At 40.4% G+C, this 15,746-nt stretch overlaps 1 protein-coding gene across 2 annotated transcripts in view; it reads right to left on the bottom strand.

Annotated features, from left to right (window-relative positions):
* Nucleotides 1-15,746, bottom strand: part of CA8 (carbonic anhydrase 8 (inactive)) — a 91,476-nt gene that overhangs the window by 8,164 nt on the left and 67,566 nt on the right. The window lies entirely within an intron of this gene.

The raw sequence follows: 15,746 nt of genomic DNA, 5'->3' as shown, positions 1-15,746 counted from the left end.
AGCCACACCCAAAGCTGACTCTAGAGCCCAAGTTCACACACATCTGTAATGAGTCTAGTAGTGACGAGAGAACCATCCAATGAATGAAGAACATAAAAACTTTTAATAAGCACCGACCTATGCATCGTTCCTTGATAGAAAGATTTGATACCAATTCTCCTTAAAATTATATATTCAATGCAATCCAAATGAAATATTCTAGGAAGATCCTTTTTTCTTTTTCTTTTCTCAAACTCTTTTCACACCTCCTCTTTCTTTTACTCTTTATTTCGACCCATCTGATAAAATGACCCTATAGATTATCTGGAAGAATTAAGCATGTGAAAACAGCCGGGGGCGGGGGGGGGGGCGGGGAATAGCCAGGAAAACTCTGCAGAAGGGGCTAGGTAAGGGATCTTGTCCTACCAAACACTGAAACATACACAAATACCATAAACATTGTGAGCGATGCTCATGAATAGGCAGGTTGATGGAACAGGAGAAGGACTTCAGGAATAGAACCAAGTAGTCACGAGATTCAATGTTGTAACATATTTTTATCCTTTTTAGTCAGATGAGCATGGATGAAAAATCTGGAAATAGTTAATGGTGGTGAAGGTGAGGAGAACTGTGGTTAGTGGAAGCATAAATGGATACAACTCCTGGGAAGAGCAATCTGCATATATACATACTATAATTGAAACTCTCTGACCTGGTAACTCGTTACCAAGAAATTTTTAAGGAAATAGATGCATAAATCAACCACAGTATGACTAATAGCAAAATACTGTAAATAACCTAAATGAATGATAATAGAGGAACAGCTCAATAAAACTTTGGTACATACTTAAAGGTAACCCTTAAAAGGCAATCATTTAAAAGTATGCCATATATCTACTCAACGGCATAAAAAGATATATTACCAAGCAGACAGAAAAACAGCCTGGGGCACCTGCCTGCCTCAATTGGTAGAGCATGCAACTTCTGATCTTGGAGTTATGAGTTCAAGTCCCACACTGGATATAGAGCATACCTAAAAAAAAAAAAAAATCCTCTGGGTAGCCTGGCTGGCTCAGTCAGTAGAACATGTGACTCTTGATCTCAGGGTTGTAAATTCAAGCCCCATGTTGGGTGTAGAGATTACTTAAAAATAAAAAAATAAAATAAAATATTTTAGAAAAGAAAAATAGCCTGAATATAATCCCATAAGGAACATTCTATGTCTACATATCCCATAGAAGATAAATGCATAAAGAGAGATCAAATGGACAATAACAATAAAGGTTAAGTATTCACTGAATACCTACACCATGGACCAAAAACATGTTAAGCCCTTTACATTATCTCATTGTATCTTCCCAATCACACTATGAGGTACTTATAGACTTCTTTTAACTGAGGAAAAAAAGAACTTAGAGAAATTAGTAACCTTCTCAAGATCACACAACTAATTACTAATTAGTGGTGGAGTCAAAATGGAACCTGAGACATCCCCACTATGTTGTGGGGCCTCCATGTTCACGTCCTGGTGATGGCTGTCACTCACAGAGGGTTTGAGAAATCATTGCTTCTTCTTTAGTTTGTTCTATATTGTTTGAATTTTCTGTCATGAACATGTATCATATTTAGACACATGGGAACAAAGAACAAAAAAAGAAAGAAATCAAAGGTGACTCTTGCCACAGCAATTTCAAGAGGTACATGGAAGATGAACACATCTCAAGAAATCGAGGAGGAAAGAGGAGATGAGAAAGAGGCAGAAAGTATACTGAGTGATAAAAAAAAAATTGGCAGAAACACCTTCTATAAAATATTTGATCAATGGTACAAGCGTACATACATAAAGGACCCCATGAAAAGCTGCTTTATTTTTTGCTCCTTCTGCTTTTATTCTTGCTAGGACCCATACCCCTGCCTTCCACACACCTCACATAACAGATAATGTCTGTCCTCATTGCAGAGGTCAAGGAGTTAGTGATTTCTTTGGAGTCTTCAGCAAAAGAGATAACATCTTAGGAGTGACCAAGCAGGGTCATTATGAACGTTTTCCAAGACCACTGACTCATCAAGAGCCCCGGCTCTAGGGCATACGTGACTTAGGGAGGACACCTGAACACCCATCTTTGTTCCTGGATGTCTGAGAAGACATGTGCACCAGACCACAATCCCCAGTAAAAACCCCAGACCCCAAGCAACGACGAGACTCACTCTCCTCTCCTTTCCGAGTCTCCGAGACACTCTGTCTCGCTCTATGTCTTCAATAAGCTCTGCTCTCACTTCGTCTTGGCTCGAGTTTGCTTTCTATCCTGCACTAAGCCAAGGACTATGTTGGCCGGTCCTGCAGGACACACTCTGGGTCCTCGGGGACCCGGTCAGCCTGCATCATTAGCATAACCCTTATTATCATAACCCTGCATTTTAGCAATATGTTACCAAAAATGAAAACATGAGTGTCCTTTTTTCAGAGAAATCACATTTCCAGGAAATTATCTAAAAGAGATAAGGAGGCAAAGATATACAAGGACTTCATAACTTTCTGCCCTTTGTTATTTGAAATGTGGTGTAGTGACAAGAGCTCCGGGTTTGCAGTTAAACTTACCTGGGTCTGAATCATTGCTCCGTACTTTACTGGCTGTGACCTTGACCAAGTTACTCAACCTCTTTCAGCCTCAGTTTATCTCTAAAATGTAAGTCAAAACACAGGCCTCACAGGATTGTTGTGGAGATTAAATGAGATAAAATACAGCACCGTGTCTGAACTATAACAAAGCACTCAATTCTTTTTCTTCCCACCACTCGCTAATATGCTTAACTTAGAATGAATACATAAACTTTAATCAGAACTCTAATATAAATCATACAGCTTGGTAATTTCTACATTATTCTGCATCCAAGTATCATAAAACATTAAACTTAGCTTTTAAGGTTGATCAGTAGTAAACCTACGTTATGATACTTTGACACTTCCTCAATCTCAATTAGCTGTAAACCAATTAACAAAACTTTTATACACTACAGTGAGTCACATTTTTCTTCTTTCTTCCCTAATCCCTGGTGTGTTGTAAGGGTGATTGAGTGTCTAATTACTTCTTAATTGAATGCACATATTATACATTTTTCACTAGTTCAAGCTTAATGCTTTTAGTCCAGAAATCAAAGTCAATGAAATTAAGTTGAATTGGGATTTGGGCAACTATTATAATGAGAGAAGGTTTGTATTATGTCTAATTATAAGTAAATGTGTATTTTAGCATTATTTTCTATGGAAATATTTCAGGTACAGGAATGTGCCATAACTGACTAATTTAGATGATTAATAACATTGTTATTCTTACTTACAATCTTTCATTCCTCATTACAGTGATTTTGATTGCTGGGACCCACTAAATATAATCATTCTTTAAAGAAAAGATACCATTAGAGAATCATTAGTTGTACGCAAAATCAGAATGAACATTCACATCAGTGACTAGATGAGTTTCTCTGCAGCATAAAGGTTATAGGAATTCTCAAATGCTGCCAACAGAAGAAAAACATAACTTTGGAATATAATCAGTTACAATAAAAAATATTTATTTATGGCAAACCATAAAAACATTACTATCAAAATGGCATTCCAAATTCAGTTAATACTTCAGAGAGACTATTTTCATGAGAGGTTTTCTTTTTTCCCCTTTTTGCATTCTACAGGAGTTAAAAAAAAAAAAGGTCTGAAGTAGACATTCTCCAACAACAAAGGTCTGTTTGCTGGTTTATAGATACGGGGAGCAGCCATCTGAAATAATTGAGTTGAAGACCTCCTCCGCAGATGACTAGATTAAGTAACTTTTTCAGGTCCAATTCAACTCCATATTTCCAAGATGTCCTAAAAAGATTTTCTGTAGACAAGCCCTAAATACCTTTATGAGTTTCTAAACACTGAAGTTACAACAAGAATTCAGAAATTTTGAAGGCAGTTAAAGAAGCACCGTAATAGAAAACAGACCCATCAAAAACCAATATGGTTTTCTTGTTTTAACACTTTATTTTGAGAAGGTGTTACCTACCTAGTGGCAAATTTCTTGACTGGAGAAACCTCCACATTACCTAACAAGTATATCAGATTCTGCCCCAAGATATTGGGTATTGTCTAGATTATTTTAGCTTTGTATGTTATCAAAACGAGTTTTAAGTGGAATGTTTGTTTAATTAAAACTGAAGTAGCCCCAGGAGGGAGGAGCAAGATGGCAGAGGAGTAGGAGACCTAAATTTCGTCTGGTCCCAGAAATTCAGCTAGATAAGGATCAAACCATTCTGAACACCTAAGAACTCAACAGGAGATCAAAGAAAATAATAGCAACAACTCTCTGAACAGAAAAGCGACCGCTTTCTGGAAGGTAGAACGTGCGGAGAAGTGAATTCGAGGCGATATTCGGGAGGATAGACGGCGGGGGAGGGGGCCTCTGTCGGCCACTTCTGGCAAGTGATAGAGCCGCGGAGCACAAAATTGGAACTTTTAGAAGTCGGCTCCGCGGAGGGACGTCGCTGCAGTGGCTAAGCGGGGGGTGGAACCCTCGTGGGACAGTGTGGTCTCAGGACACTCGGGGTCACAGAAAGACTGGGGGTGCCTGAGTGCGGCAGAGCTCCCAGGTATGGGAGCGGGGAAGCCGGCTGCAGAGACGGAGCCGAGGCACAGGCTCTCAGCTCGGGGTTGCCATAAACTGTGAACCGCAGCATAATCAAGCCACTGCTCCTCCAGCAGGGACCCAATAAGCGGCAGATCCGGGGAGACTCCCCTTCCTCCCCCGGGGAGGAGCGGCGTGGGACCGCACCGCAGGGATCTGCTGGGTTTGGAGACTCCACACGGGGTCGGGTGCCAGAGATACAAACACTCGGTCCCAGAGATACAAACACTCGGTCACAGGCCAGGTGAGCATGGAGTGCGGCCGGAGACTGGGGAGACAGGACTGACTGACTGCTTTTCTCTAGGGGCGCACTGAGGAGTGGGGCCCCGAGTTCTCAGCTCCTCCGGGGCGCAGACTGGGAGGCCGCCATTTTCACTCTCATTCCCCAAGGCCGAATGGAAAGCTTGCAGGGAATAAAAGCTCCCGAGAGCAAACCCAAGATTACTTAGCCCGACCCGGCAAGGGCGAGGCAATTCCGCCTCCGGCAAAACATTTGGAAACCATGGCAACAGGCCACTCCCCCAGAAGATAAGCAAGAATAGCTGGCCAAGACCAAGTTTACCGATCAATGAGAATGGCAGAACTCCAGCGCTAGGGGAATACAGCACAGAGAATTCATGGCTTTTTTCCCATGATTCTTTACTCTTTCAAAGTTAATTTTTTTAATTTTTTTTGAATTTTTCTTTTTCTCTTTTTCAGCCATCTTATCAGTCCCTTTTTTAAAACATCTTTTTTATTTTTCATTTTTAGAGTCATATTCTATCCCTTCATAGTAGTTAACCTTATTTTTGGTATATACATAAGTTGTTCTCTCTTTAAAATTTTGGGATACAGTTTCTTCTAACAGACCAAAATATACCCTAAATCTCTAGTGTATGGCTTTGTTCTAGTCTCCTGCCTGATCATATTCTCTTTTTAATTCCTCTTCTTTTTTCAACCAACTTATCAATTCCTTTTTTAAAATCTTTCATAATTTTCATCTTTACAGTCATATTCCTTCCCTTCCTCATATTTACCCTTATTTTTGTACATATATGTTTTTCTTTAAAATTTTGGGAGGCACTTTCTTCTAACAGACCAAAATATGCCCAAAATCTAGTATGCGGTCTGATCTATGCACCAGCCTGATCATATCTGAGAATATTCTTTTTTTTTTTTTAACCTTTTTCTTTTTTTTTTCTTTTTTCTTTCTTTCCCTTTGGGATGAAGCAAAGGCAGTCCTAAGAGGAAACTATATAGCAATACAAGCCTTTCTCAAGAAACTAGAAAGGTCTCAAATACATAACCTAACCCTACACCTAAAGGAGCTGGAGAAAAAACAGCAAATAAAGCCTAAACCTAGCAGGAGAAGAGAAATAATAAAGATCAGAGCAGAAATCAATGAAATAGAAACCAAAAGAACAGTAGAACAGATCAATGAAACTAGGAGCTGGGTTCTTTGAAAGAATTCATAAGATTGATAAACCCCTGGCCAGACTTATCAAAAAGAAAAGAGAAACGACCCAAATAAATAAAATCATGAATGAAAGAGGAAAGATCAAAACCAACACCAAAGAAATACAAACAATTATAAGAACAAATTATGAGCAACTATATGCCAGCAAATTAGATAATCTGGAAGAAATGGATGCATTCCTAGAGATGTATCAACTACCAAAACTGAACCAGGAAGAAATAGAAAACCTAAACAGACTTATAACCACTAAGGAAATTGAAGCAGTCATCAAAAATCTCCCAACAAACAAGAGCCCAGGGCCAGATGGCTTCCCAGGGGAATTCTACCAAACATTTAAGGAAGAATTACTACCTACTCTTCTGAAACTGTTCCAAAAAATAGAAATGGAAGGAAAACTCCCAAACTCATTTTATGAGGCTACCATTACCTTGATCCCAAAACCAGACAAAGACCCCATCAAAAAGGAGAATTACAGACCAATATCCCTGATGAACATGGATGCAAAAATTCTCACCAAAATACTAGCCAATAGAATCCAACAGTACATTAAAAGGATTATTCACCACGACCAAGTGGTATTTATCCCTGGGCTGCAAGGCTGGTTCAACATCCGCAAATCAATCAATGTGATACAATACATTAATAAAAGAAAGAACAAGAACCATATGATCCCCTCAATAGATGCAGAAAAAGCATTTGACAAAGTACAGCATCCTTTCTTGATCAAAACTCTTCAGAGTATAGGGATAGAGGGTACATACCCCCATATCATAAAAGCCATCTATGAAAAACCCACAGTGAATATCATTCTCATTGGGGAAAAACTGAGAACTTTCCCCCGAAGGTCAGGAACACGGCAGGGATGTCCACTATCACCACTGCTATTCAACATAGTATTAGAAGTCCTAGCCACAGCAATCAGACAACAAAAAGAAATAAAAGGCATCCAAATTGACAAAGAAGAAGTCAAACTCTCACTCTTTGCAGATGATATGATACTTTATGTGGAAAACCCAAAAGACTCCACCCCAAAACTGCTAGAACTCATACAGGAATTCAGTCAAGTGGCAGGATATAAAATCAATGCACAGAAATCAGTGGCATTCCTATACACCAACAAGACAGAAGAAACAGAAATTAAGGAGTCGATCCCATTTACAACTGCACCCAAAACCGTAAGATACCTAGGAATAAATCTAACCAAAGAGGCAAAGAATCTGTACTCAGAAAACTATAGAATACTCAGGAAAGAAATTGAGGAAGACACAAAGAAATGGAAAAACATTCCATGCTCATGGATTGGAAGAACAAATATTGTGAAGATATCAATGATACCTAGAGCAATCTACACATTTAATGCAATCCCTATCAAAATACCATCCACTTTTTTCAAAGAAATGGAACAAATAATCCTAAAATTTATATGGAACCAGAAAAGACCCCGAATAGCCAGAGGAATGTTGAAAAAGAAAAGCAAAGCTCGTGGCATCACAATTCCGGACTTCAAGCTCTATTACAAAGGTGTCTTCATCAAGACAGTATGGTCCTGGCACAAAAACAGACACATAGATCAATGAAATAGAATACAGAGCCCAGAAATGGACCCTCACTCAACTCTAGGGTCAACTAATCTTCGACAAAGCAGGAAAGAATGTCCAATGGAAAAAAGACAGTCTCTTCAACAAATGGTGTTGGGAAAATTGGACAGCCACATGCAGAAGAATGAAACTGGACCATTTCCTTACACCACACACAAAAATAAACTCCAAATGGTTGAAAGACCTCAGTGTGAGACAGGAGTCCATCAAAATCCTAAAGGTAAACACAGGCAGCAACCTCTTCGACCTCAGCCACAGCAACTTCTTCCTAGAAACATCACCAAAGGCAAGGGAAGCAAGGGCAAAAATGAACTACTGGGACTTCATCAAGATAAAAAGCTTTTGCACAGCAAAGGAAACAGTCAACAAAACCAAAAGCCAACCAACAGAATGGGAGAAGATATTTGCAAATGACATTATCAGATAAAGGGCTACTATCCAAAATCTATAAAGAACTTATCAAACTCAACACCCAAAGAACAAATGATCCAATCAAGAAATGGGCAGAAGACATGAACAGACATTTTTCCAAAGAAGACATCCGAATGGCCAACAGACGCATGAAAAAGTGCTCAACATGGCTCAGCATCAGGGAAATCCAAATCAAAACCTCAATGAGATACCACCTCACACCCGTCAGAATGGCTAAAATTAACAAGTCAGGAAACGACAGAAGTTGGCAGGGATGTGGAGAAAGGGGAACCCTCTTACACTGTTGGTGGGAATGCAAGCTGGTGCAGCCACTCTGGAAAAACAGTATGGAGGTTCCTCAAAAAGTTGAAAATAGAGCTACCATACGACCCAGAAATTGCACTACTGGGTATTTACCCCAAAGATACAAGTGTAGTGATCTGAAGGGGTACATGCACCCCGATGTTAATGGCAGCAATGTCCACAATAGCCAAACTATGGAAAGAGCCAAGATGTCCATTGACAGATGAATGGATAAAGAAAATGTGGTGTATATGTGTGTGTGTGTGTGTGTGTGTGTGTGTGTGTGTGTGTAATGGAATATTATGCATCCGTCAAAAGGAATGAAATCCTGCCATTTGCAACGATGTGGATGGAACTGGAGGGTATTATGCTGAGTGAAATAAGTCAATCAGAGAAAGACATGTATCATATGATCTCACTAATAAGAGGAATTCTTAATCTCAGGAAACAAACTGAGGGTTGCTGGAGTGGTGGGGGGTGGGAGGGATGGGGTGGCTGGGTGATAGACATTGGGGAGGGTATGTGCTATGGTGAGCACTGTGAATTGTGTAAGACTGTTGAATCACAGACCTGTACCTCTGAATCAAATAGTACGATATATGTTACAAAAAAGAAGAATATAGTAGGAAGGGAATAATGAAGGGGGGGAAATCAGAGGGGGAGACGAACCATGAGACTATGGACTCTGAGAAACAAACTGAGGATTCTAGAGGGGAGAGGGTGTGGGGGGATGGGTTAGCCTGGTGATGGGTTTTAAAGATGGCACGTATTGAATGGAGCACTGGGTGTTATACGCAAACAATGAATCACGGATCACTACATCAAAAACTAATGATGTAATGTATGGTGATTAACATAACATAAAAGAAAAACTGAAGCAGCCCCCAAAATAAGGCAAACCTATACACACACACACACACACACGCACACACACGCACACACACACACACCTCCAAGACCTATACAGTTAAATGAACTTTTTATGGCGTATTTTTACTAAAAATATTTTAAAATACGTTCTCACCCTTTTGAGGGTCCTATCAATATCTTTCTCTTATATGGTTTCTTCTCCAACTCACCCTTTTCCCTTCTTCAGGAGATGGCTTTCATCCCTAACAAAGCGGTCCGGGGTAGTTTCCTCCTTACTGTCACGGCATAATTCTGTCCTCACCATCATGCCATTTCCATGCTGAGATTTTAGATTCCCTAGGTTTTGCTATATGTAAGCAATTTGCTATATATAATGGTCAGAACCATAACTATTGCATAACAAAATGAAAATATTAAAAAGAGGACTTTAGTCATTTCATCATGCTTCCGTGTTTCCTGGATAACTGCTAACACCTAGCTGCGGATCAGTAGCTCTAATGCAGATAGGTTTTCCAAAGCCCATTTTCAAAAGACTCTGTACCTTAAGAGCAAACATTAAATCAGATGCCAATAATAGTACTTTTCGTTATGGATGGCAATCACCACCACCACCAAACTCCCAACAGCAGGTGTTGCCAACTAGTCACAGCACCCCTTCCCACTGTGCTGAGAGCAAGCTTTAGTGTCCCTTTCAACCAATCACAGCTGACACACAAGACTGACTGCTCCACGTCCTCCATGTCTTTTATTTTATCAATCTTTCCTTAATAATCCTATGTAGACACCACATCCTCTGTGTCTTTTATTTGTATCAATCTTTCTTTAATAATCCTACGTAGAAGAGAGGGGGGATGCTCTTGTGACAGTCTAGATGAGAAATGGGGCTAAATTCTTGGGGTGTGATGCTAGGGATGGGGGCACAGACAGATTTGGGAGCTGTCAGAAGGCAAATCTGCAGAACTGGATGATCAATTGGAAACGTAAGGTGAGGTGAGATGAGGAAGAGAGGTGTCAAGTGTCACTCTGGTTTCTAAGAAAACTGGAAGAGAGCCAGGTCTGTGAAGAAAGATCATAAATTCACCCTCGTAAATATTGAGTTTAAGATGTCTTTGACACCTCCAAAAGAAAAGTCAGACAGTCAGTCGGGCATTCAATACTAGAGCTTAATATTAAGAGAGACCTAGTCTGGTACTATAAATGTATGGGTCATCTGCAGTTGGTGGGAAAAACTGTAGGTTTTCTGTCCCCTACCTCCTCACAGGTTGAGCTGTAAGGACTCCGACCAGAAGTGGCCTCCTGGAAGGTCCGTCTGAGTGCTGAGCTTTTATTCCTCCCCAGTTCCAGAATGACTGCTTTCCTCAGTCTCTGTAGACTCCATCATAGAAAGAGAAACTCGAGAGAATGGACAGCAAATAAATGAGGAGGAAACTGAAATGAGTGCCTCCTTATGAGTATGGTTTTCTTAATAATTGGTCTCAAAGTGGAAAAATGGAGCTAAAGAAACTGATCTGAGGAAATTACCCAAAACGAGCACCCATGATGCAAAAGGCATAAGAGCACATGTTTAGAGGAGATCACCTGGTCTCAGTAGTTTCTTATGGAAAACATATGCTCTAGGCTTAAAATCATGAAACCTACCATATTTAAGGTATCAGAATATATGAATGTTCAACATACAAGTTGGCCCACGACTGCAAAATGTTCTCTTTTCTTCCTCCCAAACAAAATTTTCTTTGAATTCATGGGGGGGGGGGGGGAGAGAAAAACCAAATCATTCTGCAATTTTTATCCACAATAAACCATTAACATTCCTAAAACATAAAAAGGAAAAAGGGATAAATGTGGAAGTAAGGATTATTTGCCTTGTTGAGTAATCTTAAAGAAATCCCCATACAGCTTTGATGCTTTTCATTCTTGGGTTAACAACAATTTTTATACCACGTAATCAAAACATAATAGACAGGTTGAGCACCCTTGATATTTTGGCCTTTTCCTGAAATCATTTTGAAATCCTTTAGGAAATCCATTCCATTTTCAAGAAATTCTGTATGATACAGTAAATAGAAAACAGCTATATCCATCGAGTTTTCATTTCTCACCCTAATGCTGTGCATCAAGTTAAATTATTAGAGTGAGGAAAAGTCCAAGTTCTATTGACTGAAAATATGGCTTTGAGTTTTCCATTTGTCTGGGAAGGATAATAGCTTTTCTGGAAACTACTTGGTCATTCAGAATTGACGCTCTCCCTTTCCCCACATAGCCCCTCCTTTTCTAGAATGCCTTATCCTTTTCTAACCTATAACTCTTTGTTATAAAAGAGAATGGATAAGAAACTGATGCTTGTGATAGTGTTATTAAAGCTAAAAAGACATTATTAATTGCAAAAGTATATGGGAGGAAGAGTTCAACACAGTCAAGGATGGCTTCAAAGACCCAGAAACAAAAATGAGGGCAAGCCTGAAAAGGGAACACTCAGAGTCATTTGGTTTATAACCCTCTTTTTTCTTCTTTATTTTTTTCCCTAATTTACTTGGAGGCATACTTAGATTTCTTCCCCCTTTCGGGGGGGGTGGAGGGGAAGAAAGGAAACTATTTAAAGAGCCTTGTGGCATAGGTTTTACAGAAAATAAATAATTATAATTAAGTATAGTTACTGTACACATGCGCAGCTTAACAATATCTGAGCTACAGGGGAAACAGACAAGTCTTTGAGCAGTCAGAAAAGCTCTAAATAATGGGCTAAAACTTCATGAAACAGGCAAGTAATCATCTCATCAGAACTAAGTACCAATATTAAGATACCAAGAGCAACAAGTAAACTAGACCAAAACTTTGGTCTTGTTTTTTGTTTGTTATTATTAAGATTTGGTTATCATACAGAAAATTCAATGGGTAAAGAATCATTTCATGTCCACTGGCTCCCAGAAATCTGAAGTAGCGCTGCCAAACTAAAGAATTTCCAGCACCTGGATGAGTTATGTGCTAGTTCTTTAAACAAGTATAAAACCATAGTTCATACTTCTTAAATGGTAATATAAAAAGTCACAGATTATTTATGGAAATAATAAGTCTTGGTTATCAAAGCCCTCCAGATGTCTAGACATGTCATGCAAAAAAAAAAAAAAAAGTCATTTTAAGTCCAAAAACTAGTTATTTTAGTAGACATAGCTAAAATAAATCTGAATTATTTTAAACATTTTTTTAGAGAACCACCAGAAAAAATTTTTTTTTCCTTTTCAGTTCCAAGAGCTTAAATGAAACATTCATGCATTAAATTCAAAGTCTGACTGTCAAACCATTTCACTTTAATAAAAATTTGAATTACCTGCCTTAGGGCATTATTAAATATCAAATAAAAAGCACACATCCATAAGTCTGATTTCCCAATATAATTTTTATGTAGAACTATGACTAGATTTCTATTACACATTTCAAGATAAAAGGGTCAAAAATGTATTCATAGAAGGATGAAGTCTAAACTGGAGTTGCCTTTGAAAGAATTCCTGCACCATTCTTAGGAATTTGGGGGAAAGTGACCCCTCTTAAGTCATCTCAGTCACCAAGATAAGGATACAAATCCATCCTCCTTTGAAAAGACCTAGATCGTAATAATTTAAAGCCTTGAAAAATTATACATTATCTTCCTATCATATAAGGAATATGAAGCACCTGAAATATGCATAATCTCATCAACAGCATTTCAGTCTGTGTGCACGTATGGGGGAGATAAAAGAGTGATGGTTATTTAGATATTTAGAGAAAGGCAACTCTGGTCTAGGGCTAGATGTGGATCAAAAGTTCATGGTAATAATGTGATTTCATAAAAAGTGTCATTTACAGTTACTGATATTCAGAGAGGACACAAAACCTAGACTGGGGAAATTAATAAATTCACATTCACCAAAGCTCACCACACACCTCCGGCCAGCCCACCTGCCCCTCCTACTGGGTCGCTCCTGCGAGCCCCCCATCCCCCTTCCCCTCTGCGCCAGTCTCCCACCTTCCCTCCTCCCACCTCTCCTAGCTGCAGCCCCATTCTTCCTTAAATAAGAAAGGCAAGTCATGGAAATGCTAACTCTACAAACCACCGCCTCCGTCTCTCCTCCTCTTACAGCCCAGAAAGTGTCCCTTCTTGCAACAAAGGCAATCGTCTCTCTTCCCATTATAGCCCAGAAAGTGTCCCTTCTTGTAACAAAGGCAATCGCCACATTTGCTTAGGATTTCATTGCCTTTCTTTTTTAGTAATCCCTACACCCGGGGTGGGGCTCGAACTCAAGATCCCCAGGTCAAGAGGCTCATGCTCCTCCAACTGAGCCAGCCAGCCACCCCAGATTCCATCCCCTCTCAAGTCTTCAGAGACCGCACAGCTAGGATTAGCCCCCCTGAGAACTGGCACCTTCATCGCCTCCCACCGACTGGCTCATTACCCCAACATACAGACAAGTGCTAGTGGTTTTTTTGTTTAAAAAGTGTCCCTGGATCCCTTCACCCCCTCTACTGCTGCAGCCTTCTGCTCTCCTCCCACCCAGCTCATCAACAGCTGCCATCACACCTTATCTCCCCCTCTTCCCTTCCCACTGGACTCCGCTCTGCTGCAACACGCACCCCTCCTCGTCACACCACCCTCACCGCAAGCTTGGGGGCACTCCCTGACCCCTGCTGGGCAGTGGGTAACAAAAGGGGCTCTGCCAGCCAGGCTGCCTGGGTCCAATTTCAGCTCTGCTGCTCCAAAGACTGCGTTATCTTGGCCAGTGATCTAACTTCTCCGTGCTTTTGTGAACTTATCTACCAAGTCTCACATTAAAAATTTTGTGAACACTCAATGAGACAATCCCATGCAGCATCAGAACGTGATACGTGTATATCCAAGCTCCATGCCAATGACTCAATGACTCCCATATTCGGTTCAGACCTCCTTTCTCATCTCCGCTTCTGAAAGTCCAGTTAGCTGCATGAAGGGTCCATTAGTGCGACTGACAGACCTCTCTCATTCAACGAGCTCCAACTCAACTCTTTGTAACTTCCCAAGAGTCTCCTCTGGTTTTCCTGCTGTCATTCGATGACGGCCCTTGACCCGCACACAGTTTCTAAAGCCCCCAAATCCCAGTACTTATCTTTGATATTTCCCTCTCTCTCCACCATCATCCAGTTTGTCAACTAGGTACTATCACTTTCAAGGTCTACTAAACATACTTTAACTTCTCCCCACCTCCATGGCTCCTGGTCTAGTATCCGAGTCTCTGCGTCTTTCACCTCGGCTACCCAGCTGACTTCTATAATATCTCCCTACTCCTGCTCCTGGCCCACTATCATCCAATCTGTTCATTCCGCAGCTACCGTGAGCTACTGGAAACGTACATGAGGTCAGGCCACGCCCCTGAGCAGAAGTCTTTAGAGGTTCTCAATGCATCAACAGCAAAATAAAGATGCCTTAACAAGGCTGACAGGGCCTCCAAGATAAGAGCCCTGCCCCTTTGAGTCCTACACCCCAGACACACAGGGCCTTCCTATGTTCCTCAATGAATCAAATTCTTCCCTCCACAGGGAGTAGCCCCTCAGGGCTTTTGCAAAAGATACTCCCTCTACTTGAAATCTCCTTCACTGCCTTTTTTTGTTCTTCTCATTCATGGACTTATTATAAGTTGTAGTTGTATGTTTTCTGAAATATCTATTTTAGTATTTATTTTTCCACTCTCAGGCTCCCCACAGGAGATTGTTTTCTGAGAGCAGAGACATCTATTCTGACCTTTGATACCCAGAACCAATCACACGGTAGTGATTTTTGATCAAATATAATTTGAATTCTTTAGTCCCTCCATCACAAGGCTTAGCTTAAAGCAGTCTTGCATGTTCTCTCATGTTACCACATACGAATTACGGAAAGTCCCTTCGCAGTCCTACCAAAGCAACTTTGCCTGGCCCTCACCCTCTCCAAAATCAGAAGAGGAAGAACCATACCAACTAACTCAGAAACGAAGAGTCAGGGAATGACTGGCATGTGGCTGGCTGATACACGCTACGTGTAGCTCTCAAGAATTACTAATGGGCCAACAGACACTCAAGACGCAAAGTGTTATGTGTCACAATGGATTCAAAGCAAAATGAACATGTTTCAACCCTTTAAAAGCTTGACTGTAACACAGAAAGTAAGAAATACACACAGCTAAATGGAAGAAAGAATGTGAATAGAAAGGTACAATGTAAGGGAGAAGCAGAGAATTCGTGCTGAGAACAGGATTTGGGTTGAGCCTGCAGGGTAGCTAGGACTTCAACAGGCAACAAGAGGGGTGGGAAGGACTGTATGAGCAAAGCACATTCACAAAGAAAAAAGACAGTTTGGATGGAGTACTGGATATATATGGTTACAGTGATAGAGAAGCAAGAAAAATGGATTGGAGAACACATGGATAAAATGATCACCTCTGAAAATTCCAATGTCAACTGTCTAGCTCAAGACACTGTTTG

Source organism: Eumetopias jubatus, unplaced genomic scaffold, assembly GCF_037043125.1.
Source record: "Eumetopias jubatus isolate StellerSeaLion01/CBP00866 unplaced genomic scaffold, mEumJub1_p1.0 scaffold_4, whole genome shotgun sequence".
Lineage (NCBI taxonomy): Eukaryota > Metazoa > Chordata > Mammalia > Carnivora > Otariidae > Eumetopias > Eumetopias jubatus.
This window is presented reverse-complemented; position numbering and strand designations above follow the sequence as displayed.